The sequence below is a fragment of the Coptis chinensis genome, chromosome 3 (assembly GCF_015680905.1).
Source record: "Coptis chinensis isolate HL-2020 chromosome 3, ASM1568090v1, whole genome shotgun sequence".
NCBI lineage: Eukaryota > Viridiplantae > Streptophyta > Magnoliopsida > Ranunculales > Ranunculaceae > Coptis > Coptis chinensis.
Genome location: NC_141458.1, coordinates 18,404,641 through 18,420,383, shown reverse-complemented (window position 1 = coordinate 18,420,383; position 15,743 = coordinate 18,404,641). Strand labels below are relative to the sequence as shown.

At 37.4% G+C, this 15,743-nt stretch overlaps 1 long non-coding RNA gene across 1 annotated transcript; it reads left to right on the top strand.

Moving 5' to 3' along the window:
* The first annotated feature begins 13,683 nt into the window (after nt 1-13,683).
* On the top strand, nt 13,684-15,040 carry LOC147508411 (uncharacterized). Its single transcript, XR_015217475.1, has 3 exons — nt 13,684-13,776; nt 14,739-14,834; nt 14,969-15,040. It is a non-coding gene; the product is annotated as an uncharacterized LOC147508411 (long non-coding RNA).
* The last annotated feature ends 703 nt before the right edge of the window (nt 15,041-15,743 follow it).

Here is a 15,743-nt window from a genome sequence, read left to right as displayed (position 1 = left end):
GTTGATAACAAAGTAACTATGCCTATAGTTACCCCATCAGTACTCCCTACATCGGATATTGAACTAGATACCGCAGTAGAAACTGAAGAGCCTACCACTGTAGAGGTACCAGTTAAATAACAAACTAAGAAACAGAAAGCCAAGGTAACACATCAAGTCGAGCCATACGCTAAATATAAAGCGAAACCACCATTCCCTCAGAAGTTAGCCATGCTAACCAGGGATACAAACTTTGAGGAGATTAGGAACGTTTTCAAGAATCTAACGATAAACCTTCCTTTTCTCGAAGCTATTAAAAAGCTCTCTAACCACGCTAAGTTTCTTAAAGAGTTGTGCACTACTAGGCGTAAGACCAACATACCTAAAGACGCTTTCTAACCCAATTCCCAACTTTATCTGAAAATAATGGAATTGTTAAGTACAAGGACCCTAGTCGCCCCATCAGAAAATGCACCTTAGGAGATTCCCACACGGCGACCGCTTTATTAGACACGGGCGAAGTGTTAACTTACTCCCCGTATTACTTGTATAAACAAATAGGTCTACAGGAAATGCAACCTACAAAAATAATGTTGCAATTAGCGGACGGTCAATTAACTATCCTAAGGGTGTAGTGGAAAACGTGCTTGTTAAGGTTCGTGATTTTTACTATCCCGGCTGATTTTGTTATCCTCGATACGAAGTCGCTAACGACTCTGTCATCGATCATCTTAGGGCCCCTTCTTGGCAACCGCCAACGACTTATAAATTGCCGCGATGGTAAGATGTCCTTATCTTTTGGCCATCTTACAGTTGAGGTAAATGTTTTTAAAATGATGAAACAGTTACCAGATTCGTCTATAGATGGGGAGGTTAGCATGATCGAGAGCTTAGCTCAAGATTATTTTAACAACACATTTCCCAAAAACAATATGTACAAATTCCTTTCTTTTCGAATTTCAGATTTTGTAAATGACTCCTACTTAGAGGAAGTCAACACCATCCTTGAGTCCACACCAATTGTAGACCCTTCGGTTGCTCCATATACTGAGTATGAAGACTTGCTACCTAAGCAAGTATTCATTATGCAAAATTAGGACCCCGACGAAACATCTATTGATTTTCCTTCCACCCCAGTGCTTAAACCTCTTCCCCCGGAGTTAAAATATATTCAACTTGATCCGGATGGTAGTCATCTGGTAATTATATCTTCTCTGTTATCTAAGAATGAAGAGACACATTTAATCCGGGTGATTAGGGAACATCGGTCGGCGATTGGTTGGTCCATAGCCGACATTAAGGGAATTGACCCTAATGTTTGCACTCATCGTATCCATTTGGAGGATAACGCGAAGACTTCTCGTGAACCTCAGCGTCGCTTGAACCTGCCATGAAAGAGGTGGTTAGGAAAGAAGTCTTACGATTACTCGATGCGGGTATCATATACCCAATCTCTGATAGCGAATGGGTAAGCCCCATTCATGTAGTTCCTAAGAAATCGGGAGTTACCATGGTTCGTAATCGGAAAGGGTGACTATGTTGTCACACAAGGTCCTATGAAATGGAGGATCTCGTATTGATTCTGACGCGTTTAAATGCTATGACACGAAAAGGATCACTTTCTTTTACCTTTTATAGATCAAATGCTCGACGCCTAGCTGGTCATGCTTTTTATTGTTTTCCGGATGGCTACTCGGGCTATTTTCAGATTATTATTGATATTGATGACCAAGAAAAGACTACCTTCACATGTCCCTTTGAACGTATGCCTATAAACTAATGCCTTTTGGCCTTTGTAATGCTCCCGGTACCTTCCAAATGGTGTATGCTTCATATATTTAGTGACATGGTAGAGCGTTTTATGGAAATTTTCATGGATGATTTTTCTATCTATGGAGACTCCTTCACAGACTGTTTGTCTAACCTGTCTAAGGTTTTGACACGGTGCGAAGAAAAGAGCCTCGTTTTAAACTGGGAAAAGTGTCATTTCATGGTGAAAAAGGGCATAGTACTAGGTCACATCGTATCTAGTGATGGCATAGAAGTAGATAAGGCCAAACTAGATAAGATAGCGACCCTACCTAAACCACGGACTGTTCATGATATTAGGGCCTTTCTAGGCCATGCAGGTTTTTATAGGCGGTTTATTAAAGACTTCTCGAAAATAGCTAGGCCTTTAACTAATCTGCTTTTGAAAGATGCAATCTTTGATTTTAATTTTAACTGTACACAGGCTTTTGAAACTTTAAAAGCCGCCCTAACCTCTGCACCAATTATACAGCCTCCCGATTGGTCTAAACCTTTCGAACTCATGTGTGATGCTAGTGACTATGCAGTTGGTGCAGTCTTGGGACAAAAACTAGATAATAAGTCCACTGTTATTTATTATGCTAGTAAAACCTTAAACGATGCTCAACGGAATTATTCAACTACCGAAAAAGAATTCTTAGCTGTCATTTATGCTTTAGATAAGTTTCGTCCTTATTTGGTTGGTTCTAAAACTTTAGTTTACACGGACCATGCAGCCCTTAAGTACCTTCTTGCAAAGAAGGATGCTAAGCAGAGATTAATCCGATGGATCCTTCTCCTGCAAGAGTTCACATTAGAAATAAAGGACAAAAGAGGGGTTGAAAACGTAGTTGCCAACCACTTATCTAGACTCACAAACGACGATCAGAGTGATTCTGAGTCCATACCGGGACTCTTTTTTCTGATGAGCATCGTATCGCGATTCTTTCAAACTACCATGGTATCTTCGACATTGTAAATTATTTAGCGGCTGATGTTATGCCTTATAATTGGTCAAGAAATGAACGTAAGAAGTTCTTGGCCGGAGTTAAGTTATACTACCGGGATGAGCCATACCTTTTAAGTATTGTGCGGATCAGATTATTCGTCGTTGTATTCCCGGTGGGAATATAATGAAGTCCTATCGTTCCATGACAAAGAGTGTGGTGGCCATTTTAGTGGGATGAAAACAGCCGCTAAAGTTCTTCAATGTGGATTTTATTGGCCTACCCTTTTTAAGGATGCCCAAGTGCATTGCAAGGCGTGTATTCGCTGCCAACAACTTGGGGCTTAATCACTTAAACGTAATATGATGCCATTAAATACAATCTTGATAGTAGAAATTTTTGACGTTTGGGGCATTGATTTCATGGGTCCCTTCCCTGTTTCCCACAGTTTCATTTATATTCTAATTGTCGTGGACTACGTGTCTAAATGGATAGAGGCCCTAGCTTGCCATAGCAATGACCATAAGACCGTTTTATTTTTTTATTAAAGAATATATTTTCTGTCAGTTTGGCATTCCTAAAGCCATCATTAGTGATGGTGGAACACATTTTTGCAACAGAGTTGTTGCATCCCTAGTGAAAAAGTATGGAGTTACATACAAAGTAGCAACTCCGTATCATCCAGAAACTAGCGGACAAGAAGAAGTTTCTAATAGGGAAATCAAAAAGATTTTAGAAACAACTGTAAACCCTGATAGGAAAAACTGGTCGAAGTGTCTATCGGATGCCTTATGGGCGTATAGAACTGCTTTCAAAACTCCTATAGGTATGTCTCTCTTTAGACTTGTATTTGGGAAACCATGTCATTTGCCCGTTGAATTAGAGCATCGTGCTCTGTGGGCTATAAAAAGCTTTAACTTCAATATTGATGAGGCAGGTGTCAAACGCAAATTGCAATTGAATGAGCTTGAAGAAATCCGTAGCGATTCTTACGATCTCGCGAAGGATTATAAAGCTAACATGAAACGTGTTCATGATAAGCAAATCTTGCGCAAAGAGTTTGTGGTTGGTCAAAAGGTCTTGCTTTACAACTCCCGTCTACATATTTTCCCGGGAAACTAAAACCCGCTGGTCTGGTCCTTTTCTAGTTACTGAAGTCACCCCTTACGGGGCAATCACCTTGGTAAATCCTAATGACAACAGTACCTTTCAAGTTAATGGTCAACGGTTAAAACATTTTCACGAACTTCTGTCCCCTGATGTAGAGGAAGTCCTTTTACAGGACCCTGTCTATGAGGATTGACCTTTGTCATTAGTGTACTTCCTTTCACTTTCATATAGTGGTAAGAGCACCATTCAGGTAACCGGGCCCTCCCTATGGAGTGTGTGGCTGTAAGTACCGGAACCTAAGTCCACGGTTAACATAATTCACGTTTTCCACTTTTGCATGTTTTCTCGGTTTTGGAGTCATGTTCCTCTATGGGGTGAATTATGTATTTATTGTTTTTCGTTTTTCTTATAATAAATTAATAAAAATAAAATAAAAAAATAAATAAGAATAAAAAATTCTTAATAATAGAAATAGCAAAATAACAAGTCTTGGGAATCTGACTTTTAACGACCCACGTTAGAACAAATTTTGTGTTTAAAAATTTATTTGGGGGTGGGCAATCGGTCTTTCCATCTGGATTGCTCGAACTTTCCATTTGTGTTGCTTAGGCCCATTACTTGTAGTTCAATTGGGTTAACGTAATCTAAAACTTAGATTTCCTTCGTTCGCATAACTTACGTCACATACGCACTACGAGGCATTTTTTCACCTTTTTATACGCCACCCATGGCTGGAATTGAGTGTTTTATGGATCATTGGATTGGAAATTCTCTACTGATCATTTTCATAACTCATTCGCCAAAATCGGGCCAGTAATGAAGCGGCAAATTGAATTTGAAATTGCGCGAAAAATTGGAAAATTTCAGAATTCAAATTAGGCTTGGGCCCAAACCGCACGCACATATGTGCGTCTCCTTCCTTCCCAAAAACGCATAGTTCTTTCCTTTTCAATCTCACCGGTTACCAAGGTTTAAAACAAACCTTAAACACCAAAATAAAAAAAAAAAAAAAAAAAAAAGAAAAAGAAAGAGAGAACAGGAAACCTAACTACACCCACGCCAAGAAATTCAAATCCAACTAAAATCCTCTCTAAACCATTACCACCACCAACCTAACTCCGAAAAACAGCCACCAATTCAAGTAACCACCGCCACCACCGTTGTTTTTAGTTGTTTTTCTTCAAACTCGCCTCCCCTATAGTCTACAAAACCATTAGTTGTCTTAGAAACTTCAATGGCGCTACGACGAAGAATTTTGCCGGAGCACGCGTTTGCTGCCGACAGCTTCGTGCCATTTTACGACGCGGAGATGATTAGGAGGGATTGGAACGGACTGTGGTACTCGACTGAGGAGTTCTATCACTATGATGTGGTAGAACAGTTTTATAAAAAGCGAGAATTGGAGGGGGATAGGATTTTTATAAAGGTAGCAGGAACGAGGAGGGAAGTAACGAGACAGGTTGTTGAACTGTTAGGAATTACGCTTGAAAGCAACCACGTATCGACAATTCAGGAATCTCGATATCTTTGGAGTTCCCGCTTTGATGAAAGATACCGTCGTGGAGGGTGAATACAATCCGACATCTCATTCGTCCGCCAATCCAACCACGAAACCAATCAACCGGCCAGAAGCTCGGTGGATTTGTAGGAACGCCCCTCGGAAAAGACAAAGTCGCTGATATCGGCCCGCAATGTCCGCGACGCGTTCTCGGATTTTGCAAACAAATAAGTATAATTTCTGCATCCTCGACTTAATGTTTAATGTGATTAGAGGAGGGAAAGACTGGCGCCTCTTCCCGTATTGATCACTAAGATCACGCCTCCTTTAGAGCTGGCGCAAAATCTGCTCCTATTAAGATCAAATTGCATTCTAATGCAAGTATCTATACGGATTGCATCCAAGAGACGTGGCCATTGTTTGAAGGAAAGGTTGTTGAGTCGGAGGATGAAAGGGAGGATATGACATGTCTGGATGACGATGCATTAAATACTTGTAGTTCTAATTTAGAACGCATGCAAGTGTTGCAAACTGGCTTGCGTTGCGTTTATGGTATTTGTGAAGATATCCGAGATAGACAGATTGTAGTTCTAAAAAAGCAAACGAACCTTCAGACGAGACTTGAAATGCTCGAAAAGGTTCAGGACGATATCTTGTCTAACATGGAGACTATCCACCAGCATCAACAAGCCCAGTATGCATTACTCAGGACTGAGAGGGAAGCACAATGCTTGTTCCGAATAGAGATGCTACGACGCATGCCACCCGTGGAGGACTCTGCTTCAGCCGAGTCCGACAGGCATGATCGTCGTCGCCGAAGGACAGATGGTTCAAGCCATTCTCCATCCCAGGGCCAATCTCCATCTCAGGGTCCATCTTCATCACATAACTAGGTGTTCACCATCAGTTTGTGTTCGCTGTTATTTCATGATTTTGTTTTATTAGTTGGATTTTAATTCAGTTGTTAAATTTAAATATTAAGGTGTATGTTTTATGTTGTGTGGTTTTAAATTTAAGTTTTAATATAATTCGTTATATGATCATCTGCTGTAAATTTGTCTTGGAGGAAAGGTTGAGAATTTGGCCGATATTGGCATATCTATGAATTGTGTGGTGGTAGCATGAAATGTAGGAGAGTTTAGAAGTTACTATTCTAAATCCAGTATAAAAGATACCAGGATTTTTAGAAAATCAAGAAGATGGTTTGTTTCCGTTTTCGGGTTTGGAATCTTTCTATTTCCGGAAATTGCCTTTAAACAATTTGGCAACTTGCCGATTCGTTTTGGAAGCACAAAACCTATTTAAACCCCCTTCATTCTACACTAACAACCCACGCTATACCCTACCATCATCCCTTACCTTTCACTCCAAGTTTTTCCTTCTTTTTTTCTAAAACTCCTGTTTTCAAAGATTTACGACGCCACCAAGGCTTCGCCGAGCTCTGGCGCTGTACACTTTCACAAAGTTTAGTCGAGCTGACGTCTGGCTCCTCCTTTGAGCACGCACCACTTTCAAACTCTATAATTTAAACTCGAGCGACCGACCTCGCCTTACTTGAGCAACCACCGCCCAAACTCTATAATTCTAAAACCCAGCGCCTTCAAAGCAACCGCGCAAGCCAAGCCATCCGCCATCTGTGAACCGGAAAAATTCCATTTTTGAGGGTCATTCTAGGATTTTTGGAACTGTTCAAGGAGTCGTTGAGATGACATCTCCTATAGTCATACCTAAACAGTCTTTCGAAGACATGTTGGGAACCAAGACGTATGGACATTGGTTCCGACACAGGATCCTGCAGTTAGGATGGCGTCATCTACTGGTAAGTGATGACGATTCATATTCACCACAGCTTACTGCTTATTTCTACGACCACAAAATTCTATTGTAATCAGGATGGAGAACAAGAATTCTCCGTCGTAGTTGATGACACGACACATAAATTCAATAAAAATGTGGTCGTTTTAGTTTCAGGATTACCAATACCTGATCCTATTCACACATGGGCATATATGAATGATAATGCATATCTTTATGATTATACATATTTCCATGAGTATTATGGGGGAAGGGTATTTCGAGTAATGGACCGTGGGCTTATATAGCATTGCCCTTGGTAGCCTTTCCCCAAACGTAGGCACCACCATGTTATTCATCCTAATGAATATTTTGGGGAATGGCGTTCATTTCTGCAAAACGATCGCGGGTGACATTTTCCTCGCTTTAGGCGGACGACGTCGCCGATATGACATTCCCCGAAGTTTTAGTCGCTAGTCTTAAGAGAGCCCAAAGCATGAGGCGTAAGTATCTTCTTATGCCCGCTTTGGTAAGCCGCATCATGTGTAGTTGTTTACGTGATATTCCGTGAACAATTCACGATTGGAAAAGGGTTGAAGTCATGACACCCACCATGGGTGATTCGCCTCATTCGCGAATAATGACTTGGCCGGGATGGCAGTGCGACCTCATTTGGTCGCCCCGTACATCCCATCAGACATAATAACACTTAACATGTTAGCATTAGTAGATGATAAATGGCGGCAAGCTTGGCAAGTTATAATGGACTGGTAGGATGCGAAAGAACCTCATCTCTTTACTGAGGAGGAGGATGTTTAAGTGGGAGATAAGGTAAGTTTTTAGTTTTGTTATTGTCTGCTTATGTCCCAAGCAAATTAATTCTGTTAGCCCCATAATGGGTGGAACTCTTATAGAGTTGCGTCAGTATTTTTATTTTCCCTATATTAGTATGTTTTAACCTTGTTTTGCAGATGTCCAAGAATTTCACGCGTTTCCATGGTATTTTTCTACCCTCTTTATTTAAATGCTTTGAGGACAAAGCATGCTTCTTGTTTGGGGGGCATAGAAACACGTGTAATTAAGGCATCTGTTAGGATATAAATATGTATAATATGCATTTGTTTTCAAGTTAAAAATTTCAAAAATATAAATAAATAAGTTTATGCTATACACTTAGGAATATTGGTATTGTTTTCTTTCTCTATGCTCTTAACAATCTAGAAGTCTCACGTAGCTTTTGCATCAAAATAATTGTTAGAAACTTAGGTTAATATGTAGGTAATAATCTTTGCATCTATCTATAAATATATTACATGAGTATCTATGATTGTTAGCAGTAAGTTTCTGAAATCTAGGATAGAGTACTTATTCTACAAATCTTGTGAGAATATAGCCTAAAGCCTTATATGAGCGAAACATTTGAGAAATGACACAAGGGAGAAGTATATTCCGACTAGAGAAATCACACGTCCACTTGCTTGATCACTATGCCATATCCTAAGCGAGAATTTAGGCCCTCTTTGGATCGATATAGCCAGAAATTCAAACCTATGAATTATTTTCTGCTAGTCGCCCCTCTGAGCCTTTCCTTAGCCTTTCATAACCCACAAATCCTTTACCCTGTTACAAAAACAAAACAAAATAAAAATAAAATAAAAATAAAATCAACCTACCCAATCTAGAATAAGTCTGAGAATATAATGAGGAAGAAAGAAGAAGAGAAAAACCGGTGTAAACAAAAGTTAGTTAATTGCTTCAGAAAATAAAGAAAAGAAGTTTACATCCAAAGAAAAGAAAAATAAAAATAGAAATAAAATAAAAATTCCGAAAAAAATAGAATAAAAGGAGTTAAAAGCCAAAGAAAAAGAAGAAAAAAATATGGCTAAGGATGGAAACAAAGTGTAGAAGCAAAAGTAAATAACAAGGTTTTCTCTAAGTTACATAATATGAAGACTCTATTATCTCAGACTTGTCCTTTTGAATATCCATTTCCTTCCTTCTTAAACCATCTCCTAATCCCCGCAACACCTAATAAAGACCTCTAGCTCAATTAGGAATAGGTTAGTGTGATAGTAAGTGGCAGATGTGTTTGATCGACTCCGGCTTCCTTGTTGTCATTGAGATTGTAAGGTAAAGTGTGCCCACCGCATTAATCGGAGTAGCTTAAACTTGAGCTGAAAAAAATCGAGTGGTTTTAGATTTGACATTTATATGAGGACCTACTTGAGGACGCTATTCCGAGTTTTCAGAAACGAACCTGCTAGGAATTTCATAGTATTACTCATAGTATTTATATTTGTATCATAGATGATTGATTATTATGCATATATTAGCTTAGGTTTTTGACTTGGTTATTCTTATTCATTTGCTAGTGAGATGTATAAATAGTTGGGACATGAATGAGGAAACAATAATTTTATTTCTTAGTCGTTGGAGTATAGTTGAAGTTTGTGAGTACCTTCACTGGAAAACTCTCACGAGGCTATAACTCGTCCACTAGGGAATTCCTAGTGGTTTAAGGCCTTGTTGCATATGGTCAATGCAATCGCACTCAGCGAAACGAGAGTAGTTAGAACTCCATTTTTTGGTCATTTATTCAAATTTCTCATCTTTGCTTGAGGACAAGCAAAATCTGGTTTGGGGTGGTTTGATAAGAGCCCAAAACTGTAGTTTTAACCCCAGAATATCATACTTTTAGACCAATTATGTGAGTAATAATTAAGAGTTAACACCGACACGTGTTTTTATGCATTTCAGGTTTCAAAGTCCATTATGTGCAAAATGTGCCACTTTAGCGAGATAAAGGAGCAAAGGTCAGTTACTAAGGAGTTCCATGATTAAAGGCCAAGATTCAAGAAGACAAAGCCTTTCTAAAGCCCGGTCAAAAGCTGAAAAGTCGATCTTGGCGTAAACAACACACAAGTCGCCAGAACTTTCCGGCGTCAGATCTTTGGACTCAGACCTCGGAATGGGTCCTACCTTATGTCAAAACGACCGGCTCGGAAAGAGCTTTCCAATGGTTTAAGCCTAGATCCAATCAAAGGAGAAGAAGTGGACGAAAAGTGTGTTGAAGCCAACTACAGCTGAAGAGGCCTTTTGGATCGAAGACTTGGGTTTTGGGCCCCATTCTCTGGCCCAAAACATGGCTCCAAGCCCATGCACGATTTTTGGATATGAAAGTATAAAAACCAAAGCTTAACTCTTTGTTAATGGTAGCTAATTAGACCTAAAACTATATAGAATTCTAGATCTAGTTTTCAGTAGAGTAATTAAGTTTAAGTTCCATTTTCAATTCTTGTTTTAGATTAAGTCCTTGAATCATTGTTCTTGATTGATTAGATAAATAAAATAGTTATTTTTATCAATTTCGATTTTTGGCATTTCAATTTATAGATCTAATTTTAATTCTTGTTGATTATCATTTCGTAGTTGAAGTAGATTGAAATATTGTTAGTTAAATTAGTTAAGTTAGAATTTTAATATGATGTATAGTTATAATTTAATGGGAAATGATGGGTTGATGACTCAAGGCTAAAACCTCCATTAGAGGAGTTGATGAAGCTTTGATGAAAACTTAGTGGTATAGTGTAGAAGTATTGTAGAATCTATTCCACTCTAGAAGGTCGTGATTCGCCATGAGAATGGGTGGACAACCTCACATGCTAGTTAGTATTCGGTAGAAATTCCATGAACACTAGGGATTAGAACTCGAATTTCTTGCCATAAGAACGTAAGAATCGAGATACAAGAAGCTATGCTAGGTTATTAAGTTGGATTTGAGGTGGATTCAATTCCCCTCTAATCCTTTATCTAGATTAAAAAACAATCATATTTCCATAGCATTCGTAGTTAAATTCAACATAATCAATTTCATATTGTATCGCAGTAGAACACCCTTCGTAAAGCTCTCATTAGACTTAAACCCGATTAATTAGATTAGAAAACATTCCATGCTAGAGAACTAGGAGTGGAACGAATTTGTTACTCAACTCTATTTCGATAGAATTGAGAGTAGAAACTTTGATAAATATAGACACGTAAATAAGTTTTAGTTTACTTACGTTTTGAGTTCCATTGTTCATTTCGTAGGTAAACTATCAATTTTATGTTTTATCATATATATGACATGATGTCCTCTCATTATTCTTTAAAGCTAATGTGTCCTCCTATACTCTTGGATCTGATTGTGTTTGGTTATGTAGCATATTGGAAGTCCACTTCCATTCACTTGCACACCATTAGGTTGGGTCTACGATGGGAGGCGACAAAGATGGAAATTCAAACGTGACATTAAAGGTGAGGCCTATGTACATTGTGTTATAATCTTTTTTCTTTTCTTTCTTTCCTTTTGCTTCATGGTTATTGAAACATAAACGTTTCACCCATTATAAAAGCCATTTCTTGAAATGTTTTGACTACACTATGGCTCTTTTACTTCTTATTCTTTTTCTTTTTATGTGTGTGTGTGCGCTCTCAGTTTGTACTATTTGAACATCAAGAAATAGACTTTTTACTATTTGAACAAGTTTTGCATTTGTTCATCTCTTTTCAATATATGAAGACGAAGGCCTACAAGGCTACAATGTATATAACGAGGTATGAATTCGCATATAATATACGTTAATAGTAGTAGGTAATGTTGGCATTAAACTTTACCATGCATTACCTCTGTCTTCCCAATTTCATGTGACGTGGCCTTTGGCGATTTATTTTTGGTTTTGTTCCTTAATATTTTGGCTCTTAATTTCAACATTTTCATAAACTTGACTTTGGTTAGAATTTAAATATTTTGTAATTTTAGGATTTTGTAATTTTTATACTATTATCCATTTGGTTGTATGAGAACCATTGTCAAGAACCTACATCATGTTTTCAACGCCATTGACAAGAACTTAAAAACAAAATTATCTTTTGTGGGAACATTAAAAGATAAACATCTGATTTTAAGGCCCATATTCTTCTTGAATACTTGATCAAGTAGTTGTAGTATTGTTATAAAACTTAAATCTTTGCATTGTTAGGTTCTGAATTGTTTGCTCTAATGAAAAAATATACATTGTTTGTTTTTAGTATAGTATTGTCCGGTACTTAGTTAAGTTCTCATCGATTGATCTAAACTATCTAAGAGATTATGATTAATCGTCTAAAATAAATTGTGGTACGTCCAAAAGCATGTTTCTGCCATAATTTATTGTAAATTAGTTTAGGCCTTCGAATGAAGGCACGGGTTTTACACTTTTACTGTTTTTGCGCTTGGTATTGTTGTCTTCTTTGATAGTGCTAGTCGAGACCTCACCAAGTGCAATGATGGCTAATCCTTTTCGAACGCATCTTAATTGTTACTCTGACTGCAAAGTGCAATTGATTTTTATTTGTGGAGTGCTGATTTAGTGGGTTTACTGAGTATTTAGGAATTGCAAGGGTGAAACACTCCTATAGTAAATCCCACCCTCCATTCATATCGAACAAGCTGGTAGGTTGTGGTAGAAAATGTATGTCAATCCAATCTTTGAATGGAAGTCGACTTACTTTCTTAAATGTCGATGAGGTGTGCTTAGAACTGTAATTTGAATTGAAGTCAACATTTTTTTCCTCTAGCTTTAAACCCTCTCTTCTTTTAATCTATGTTTTCATAGTTTCATGTACATGGGATCATCGATCTCTGTTTCGTTCTTAACGCATTTTTGCAGGAACTCCACTCAAACTTGAGTTGGTCATAATGTTCCGAATAACAATATTGAAGTACGCTCTATATACTGCATAGTACATGGCCACTTTCGCTCTAGTCTCTCCCCATATTCTCCTTCTCAATTCATGCGATATCTCTTTTTTGTCTAAAAAAATTCTTCTCCATACAGAAGAGGCTAGATTACTATTTTCAATTGTATTAATAGTCGTATTTTTATTCTTTTAATTAGGGAACCAGTTTGGTTTTCACTTATTCACGCTGGCGCCCTTTTACCCAATTCCCGATGCTTTAGAGAGGCGATTGGGTACTAAACGAAACATATTATAGTTTTCTATAGAAGCCTCATTCAATTGTTGATTTGTATCCATGATGTCAGTCCTGGGAATTTCGATCATTGGTTGGATTATGGAATCTACTTTGTTAAGTTCATCTCTTTCTAGGTTGGATAAAGGTAAATCACAGCTAATCAGATGGTTGTAGATTACAATTTGCATTGCAGCACCTTAAACGTGATTTCACTAGCCTTTTTTTTAGTAAGATCTAGCTCCTTTTCATTTAGACATAATCAATTGTTTATCATTATTAAAAAAAAATAATCATATCAATAGATGAAGCTTTGAAGTTCACATTTTATTCATGCCTAATGTACAAAAAAGCAAATTATTAAGCTTTGATTACGTTAGAGACAATTGCAAATAAATACTCTTAACTCAGAACCATTGTTTAAGAATTTGGAGTTGTTTTCTATTTCTCAAGTTTACTTCTTCAACTATATATTGAACGATGGGGGTGGTGAGTTTATTCCTCTCTTGAACAAAGTTGTTATAGTACAAATATATGGTAAGTTTAATCCTATCTTGGTTTTGGGTTTTCATTTTAGTGTTTGATTTGGTTGTATATATTCAAGGCGGCCGGGGAGAATCACAAACATTGAAAATCAACTCCATTTGGTTCATCTCCATTTCAGCAAGGTATTGGTAATTTTTAGAGTTTTTGATCCGTATGCATCCCAATACATTTGATTTATCTGTACGCTGATGCATTATAGTAAATTAAGATCATTTTCATTTTAAGAATCATTTTTCAAGTGTAAATTGATTACCTTAAATATTAGTGATGTTGCATGCTTATGTTTCGTGGAGCTTTGAAATTTTTAGGATATGGTTGAGGTTTTCTATTGATTGATAAATATGCTTCACAAATCCCAATTAGAAGTTTGTTTCATTAACTGGATTTCTGAGGGCTCAAGTGACTGAACGAGCCATGTTCCTAAAAGGAGTGACCGTGTTTGTTTTCTTTTTCTGTATTCTTAGTGCAATCTTCCACTTATTGAGTATGTATGGTTTTCGTTGTTAGGGGTGGGGGGGGGGGTTGTTGAGGTTACAATTAGCTCTTTGTTAAGTCATTGATCTGTCACAATGAATGACTGAAGTTTGTCTATGGTTATGACATTCAAGTATTTGATTAATGAAAAATAAGTGCAATAAGGAAAAAAATAGTATTTGATCAAAATTGTTATCAAGTAGCTTTTACATTGTTTAGGTTAAAATGATTTGACAATGATCTTTCATGAAAAATTAATCTCTCCCGATGCGTCTTCCCTACTGTGTCCCACTATTCCCAGGCTACGTTATCCAATATTTGCTCTTTGTAGGTAACAAGGTTGGATTCTCTAAAGCCTCACTTTACATCAATATTGAGGAGTTGCAATCATGTCGAGGTAGTTGTTTGTGAGGTTAAGTGATATAGTCGATAGCTGATCTTTCAGTATGATGTTCAAAACATTGTACTGGTATTCCTACTACATCCCTACCATACAACTTTAAGATGGAATTTAGCTCACTGTTATACATCCCTACCATGCACACTATCATACAAATTTAAGATGGAATTTAGCTAACAAAAATTGAGGATTCACTTCTATGTTTTTCAGGGTTCTTGAGTTCAAGGATATCGTTAACATTGGTCGTATGCACACTCAAGATGCAACACCCTTAACTCTTGGACAAGAATTCAATGACCACTCTATGTGAGTAAGCTTAATTTTTTGTTTGTAGTGTGGACAATTCATATTTATTAGTATTGTTGGAGATTGTATATGATAAGATTTTGGTGTCTACTCAAGCCAGAACTTAATTTTGGTAAGAAACTGATTGCTTCCAGGTAAAAGTATGGACTCAACTGTCATGTGCACTCTACCCCAGATGTTGGGTCAGAAACTCGCTTTAAATATTTTGAGAGTGTTTTTCCCTTCCCAATCAGTGGCAGGGAATGCATGGCATCTTTGAGCACAGATATGCACAAATTCAACACTTCATTGTCAATGCAGTATTAGGTATAGCTGCTCTTTTAAAGGTTATTTGCCGAGATAAAAGCAAAAGAAGCTACAGTTTATCAGTTCTTAGTTCGCTACAGAAGTGATGTGTCCATCCATGTTCTGGATAACTTGGACGTCGTTAAAGAGTTTGGAAAAAAAAGAGAAAATACAAACGACATGGATGGAAGGAGGGATTAATGTCACTAGCCTCATGCACACTTGATGAGCGTCTTAATTAAACACATAAATATAATAAGATGAATTTGGTTTCAAAGTATTTGAAAATTGAAATCTTACCCAACAATGTTTTTTTACTTATGCTGACTAAGCCATGTGTATTTGCTGTTGAGCTTTATGTAGTTACCTATTTTTTAATCTTTATCATGCAATAGTTTAATTTCCAGCAATATATGGAGAAACCTTTCCTCCTTGATGCCACAAAGAGAAGCAACGGTTGCTCAGGTAGTGCATCTATGACCTACAAATCAATATTCATAAGCTAATTACAAATTTAAAGATATTTGGTTGTAGATATTTTCTATACAATAACGACATAGCTCTTCCAAGTTTTATGTTTATTTATAAGCAAGCCAATTGTTGCTCCATGTTCCGAGGTTCTTT